Below are 5,803 nucleotides of genomic sequence, written 5' to 3'. Positions count from 1 at the left end.
ACCTGATAATGGCGCTCGCTAAAAACTAAAGGAATCTCCAGTGTTATCAGAATTTATCATTAGGTACTGTACTGAATTTCATGGCAACCCATTCAAGAGACATTTCTCTAAAAACCACAAATTTGAAACTCAGTGTTCTGCTAAAGGTTAAGTCAATCACATTAATCCTCTGGGGACCATGAATGTTTGTACAATATACCATGGAAATCCATCTAAAAGGATATGAGATATTTCAGTTTGTGCCAAAGAAGTTTACACACCAGTATACCAATATCCCTAGTCATGTCTCTAACACGGCTTAAAATGTCCAAAATTGTGACTTTTTATGTCCCGTGCTGGTGATAGCCGTGGTCGACGGCATTATGTGTTGGTGTTGCCTGGTCATCCGTCTCATTTTTGCGAACGCAATATCTCAAAAAGGGCCTTGAAGAAATTTCCTCAAATTTGGCACAATTGTCAGCTTGGTCAAGGTCACTGTGACCTCACAATACACATTTTTGGCCAAAGTGCAATAATTTAGACACTAATTATGACTCAATTTCAAACAAATGCAGCAATTTTTTGGTCATTGTATAACAGCATAGCTTAGGAACAGAAGGGGAGACAGTTGGTCGGATTCTGAATTGGTGACACTGATCTTGAAACTGTTCTGATTGTATTGATCTTCTCTTTACAACAACATACATATTTGATGGACTGTCAACTGGTTGCATATTAGTCTGGACCAGGGATGATAATCAATCCGTGATCGATGAAATGGTCATTTCGAATTTAACAGAACATGTGAAATTGAATTGATTGATTGATAGGCTATGAAGTGCTGTCAAAATATCTGCCATATGTTGCTGTGAACTTTGTCTGAGGATAAAAATGCACTCGTTATTGTTTGAGATAAGCATTTTTTTTCATGTAACAATGAATCGATTGTTAATTTTACAGATTTATCGATTAAGGAAAGTGCTTACAATTTGAAACCCTAGTCTGTTCAAACATTTATGTAAACTGAAACTTGACTGGTTAGTGAAGGAAAACATCTAAGAGGCAGTAATGATATGAGTTTGACAATCAGTTGCTTTTGGACCACACACCTGATTGCTCTCTCCCTTTCATGCACACACACGTAATATTAGCCAGAGTGAAACATGGGCTCCAAATCCCTTTCCTCATGAGAGATAAACCCTTTTTTTTTCTAGAAAGGGACTTGCAGTTCAATAATATCCTCTCTAATCTCATACAGTTTTAAAGAACATGTGATTTATTTGCTTTACCCACTTTGCCGCATCTATTTTAAGCTCTGAGAAAAACTTTCTCTCCTCTCCTGCTAATCAGTCACCAGATGTTTGGGAGGCACAAACGCCACTCTCTTCCTCCTCCCTCCTGTCCTCCTGTCACTCCTTCTCTCCTTTTTTAATTACCTCCGAATTTCTTCTTTCGATCCCCGGTCATAAAAGCTTAACATGAAGGAGCTGTTGTCATGTGAGCAGACGCCCAGCTGGATTCATCCCTCCCTCCTTCCCTCCACAAACCTGCTCTCCCTCCTGATGAAATTTATTAATCCATATTCATGTGCTGATTATTGGACCATGTCTTTTATTAATAGGTGTGGTGTCCTCAGCCTAACATTACATTTTTCCTCCATGCAAGCTTTTTCCCTTTTCTATGAGCCCAACAACCAGCCACAGCTCCTTATTCCTTGTCCTTATTCCACCCCAACTCCCTTTACCTCTTTGTGTCAACCTCCTTCTCTTTACCTCCATCATTTCATCTTGACCCCGTTTGCTGTTTGCTTTACGAAAGGGTTCACAGAGACAAAGAGAAAGGAGGAAGTTATGGAGAGAAAATCGTAATATAACCAAAGAATACTATGAAATTACATTAAATTAAACTTTTAAATGTTTCATATTGCTTCACGCATGTTCATCACTCTACAGTGGATCTGGTGAATGAAAAAATAAAGTTAGAGGACAACTGGGGTTAACTAACACATGACCAAGGTTACTGAGCCAACATTCATGTGGATTTAATACTGTGGTTTTCTTTGCAAGAGAAGCTGACATTGGTTTCTTTTCATTTATTCCTTTAGTATGAAGCACAAGGACTTTCTGTGAATGCTTCTAGCTAAAGTCCCCTTGAACAGGGAAATGGAAGAAGTGGAGATGCTGGGGATTGAACCCAGGACCTCATACATGCGAAGCATGCGCTCTACCACTGAGCTACATCCCCACTGTGAAGAGCTAATAGCTTTGTAATTGAGGCTTTTCAAAGAGGAAGGCAATATTGATATTGTAACCTTTCTGAGCGCCTGAAATTGATTGTTTCAGTTGTTTCAGATGTATTCAGTTTGGGGAATGTGCAAAGTTACAACCATTTCCTGAACAGCCTTGGACAGTCTGTATCTTGGTATTGAGATCATTTCACAAATTGGAGGGATTAGTTCTTTGCACATTGCCAAGGTAAATAAGAAGTGGAGATTTATGGCTCCATAAATGCTTGTACATGTAGTATTGGATAAATTATCCTTAATCTTAAGAGGCAAGACTGTTGGTGGTAGCATCATCAGTTTTTCTCTATTTTTGGTTTACTGCAGCAATCACTAGCAAGTATGTTGGGAAATTTGACATTTCATTCAATGAATTATAATCTACTTCATTCAAAATTCACGTTGTTCTGTCCCTTCTTCTTCCTTGTGGGGAAATTTGTTGGTGGTTAGCTACAGTTCCTTGTGTGTTTCTGCCAATCAGTGGAATAGTTAGGGAGGAAAAGTACGCCAGTGAATCATGCTAAATACTTGCATATGCATCCTCACTCATGCGCCTGCACAGGGATCCAAAGCAGTACTTTGTGAGTAGTCAAAACCTCCACAGGCTACCTTTAACTCTCTGGTGGCACGTTAATTTCTGTGTTTTTCTACTGAAGATAATTCTGTTACCTACAGTTATAGTTACAGCCCCAAATTAGATATTGATAAAGTAGTGAGACAGTCCAGTGTTTGATTGATTATATCACCGGCTGCTGCTGAGGTACGATAACCCCACTTTGAACAACCGCAACAACAACGCAGAACTGTTTTACACCTTATTACTAGAACCAGCAGTAATAATGATATTGGCAATTTGTCAGGCTCATGTATGATTATGATCACATTTACTGACGATAATTTCAGATACTGGTGTGTCGGTGTGTATGTTATAATTACTGCCTTGCAGTGCACACCACGTGTATAAGCCACAAGGGTTTTGTGTTGTTGTACATCAGAGTCCTTTCGTGATTTAATGAGCAATAAAATGTGTACAAAACATAATCAAAGCCCATTTGCTGTAAAGCATGGTAAAATCTTAAATCTTTCATTTTATGAAACTATACACCCAGAAAGACTATTTTGTAAATCTATAGTAGTAGGGTATATAAAACACAATCATTACAATTTAGCTTGTATATTACAGTAAGTAGGACAAGGAAAATTTGTACTCAATCAACATGAAATAGCCTACATTCACTGTGTGCAATCTGTTTCTTATGTGTACTTATATTGTGTGTTTGTCACTTAATAATATTAATTTTGATGCCAAATAAGACAGATTAATTTTTTCTCCCAAAATATGAGCTTGGGAATGAATTACATTTGCAGTACTGGACACCATTCTAACTTATTATCTTTAACATGTCAGAGTGAAGATTATTATATCTGCAGTCAGTCACACATATGCACAGTGAGTCATTTAATCAGTGATCTATTGTGCAGTATAATCTGTGTAATCAACCACTGAATCAACTGAATGAAATAATTGGTTTCTTCCATATACAGTCATCACAATCTCTTACTCTTTCAACACTGGCTGATGTGTAATTATTATTCCAATGTGATCTGACTGCGATGTAGTTTTTTTCTGTAAATGAGTATGCGAGGCTTTAAATGCATTCGTCTTTTGTCTCGCTACTGCTGGGTTAAAACTGACAGTGTATTTAAGTGGATAAAACCCTCCGAAGTTGGGTATGAGACTCATTGTTGGAGCTGGACTACAGCTCTGTTCTACAGCTCTGACTCCAGTACAGCCAAAGCTCTCCTCTTTCTCAAACAATAAATGCTTTCACACTGAAAGACCTTGAACATTCTCAGCAAAGCAACTCGTCCCTCTGAAATGGGAATATTCCACATCTGCCCAGGCCCACATGGCAGCTCAGTGATAAAGCAAACAGAGGCAGCCCCAGCCAGAGTCATACGCTGTGGTACTGTAAAGGGTTTAAATCTCTCTGCTATCAGCCACCCACAGCAGTATATCTCCCCGCAACTGCGAACTGTGCTTAAAAGCATGTTTCTGCAATAAAAAGATCTACTGTGAAATCTACAATAGTGATGTAACTTGAACGGCATTTCTCCCTGAAATGTGCATTTATTCTTACTATAAAACATGTCAACCAAGCTGCTGCTAATGATGCCCACTGCATCCTCTTGCCGCACCCCTTTTCAATTACTGAGACCCCTTTTTTCCAGCTGGATGAGTGAGGGTCAAAACATGTTGTCAGGATCAGATTAGCACTCTACAGACCTGTCTTATCCTTTCAGAGGCCAGATTTGATCATTAAGAAACAACTAACCTCAATCGCCTCAGATGCCACAATCTACAAGTAAACAGCTTGTCACCTACCATCCTCAGCACTGCCAGACCAATGACACACACACACACACACACACACACACACACACACACACACACAAAATAGCCATTTAGGTTTATAAACCATGGGTGGGTGATTTGAAGGTAAACTAGAAATGTGCATTCAGTAGATTGCAGATCTCTGCCAGGCAGCTGCCCGGTCGAAGCCACTTAAGACAATTCTTGTAATTTAAGCAGACGCACTGCAATTCAGAAGCATCTCAGAAGCTAAAAGAAATATAGGCCTTGTCTATTTTTGACAGAGCTCTAGCACATCACACAAAGCAGATCAAGTTAACTATGCTGTTAACAGGCACTGTATGTGAAATATAGATAGCCTATTATGTAACTGTGAGAATGAATGTATTTTAAATAACTGAAACACAGCCATGAATCTTTGATCCAGCTGAACTTTAAAGGTATTACTGGTTTTTAGGCTACAGCACAACAAATAGTAGAAACTAAAAAAAATTTAAACAAAATAAAAGAAAGTAACTATATAACTACATAGCCTGCTGGTTTACTGATGGCAGAAGCACAAATGACCAAACCAACAAATCTCCAAGTGCACGAAATCAAGCAGACAAAATACTCATGGTAGTGTATGAAGTTTTGTGCTGGATGGAACAAGACTGAGTTGCAGCTAGCTCCCTTGCAGTCAAGATGATGGACAAGATAAAAATTAGGGATTTAAACATCTCATATCGTGCCAAACTCTAGGCGATCATACCATATTGGGTATGGGATTACTCTGCAGATGCTCTGGTTAAAGATAAGACCAAATTTTCCTATGGATGCCAGTTTTTGAGCCACAAAATATGTCCTGCAATGGTCAGTAAGGCTTGTTGTTTTTAGCTTAGCTGATTATAGGAAAACTTGTGGCCCCCACTGGCCAGTTAGGAGGAGTGAGGACTCAGCAATCAATAACAGTGTAAAACAGTCAATAAGTCAAGCTTCTTCTTGTTGTTGTTGTTCTTCCTCTTCTTCTTTTGCCTGGCTGAGATAATTACTGTACTCCAAAGAATAGGAAATACAAAACTGCCTTTAAAAAGCAAGCAAATGAGGAAAGCTGGAAAAAAAAATGTTCATGAACCATATCTCAGTGATAAACGGCCTGCAAACATGACCCATGTATTGAGTAGTCACTT

At 38.8% G+C, this 5,803-nt stretch overlaps 1 non-coding gene across 1 annotated transcript; it reads right to left on the bottom strand.

The window, feature by feature from the left end:
- Positions 1–2,151: 2,151 nt before the first annotated feature.
- Positions 2,152–2,223, bottom strand: trnaa-cgc (transfer RNA alanine (anticodon CGC)). The gene has a single exon. It is a non-coding gene; the product is annotated as a tRNA-Ala (tRNA).
- Between the last annotated feature and the right edge of the window lie 3,580 nt (positions 2,224–5,803).

The sequence above is a fragment of the Plectropomus leopardus genome, chromosome 23 (assembly GCF_026936395.1).
Source record: "Plectropomus leopardus strain MGB_pleo_1.0 chromosome 23, ASM2693639v1, whole genome shotgun sequence".
Classification (NCBI taxonomy): Eukaryota; Metazoa; Chordata; class Actinopteri; order Perciformes; family Serranidae; genus Plectropomus; species Plectropomus leopardus.
Note: the sequence above shows the minus strand (reverse complement) of the source record. Positions and strands in the feature narration are given on the sequence as shown.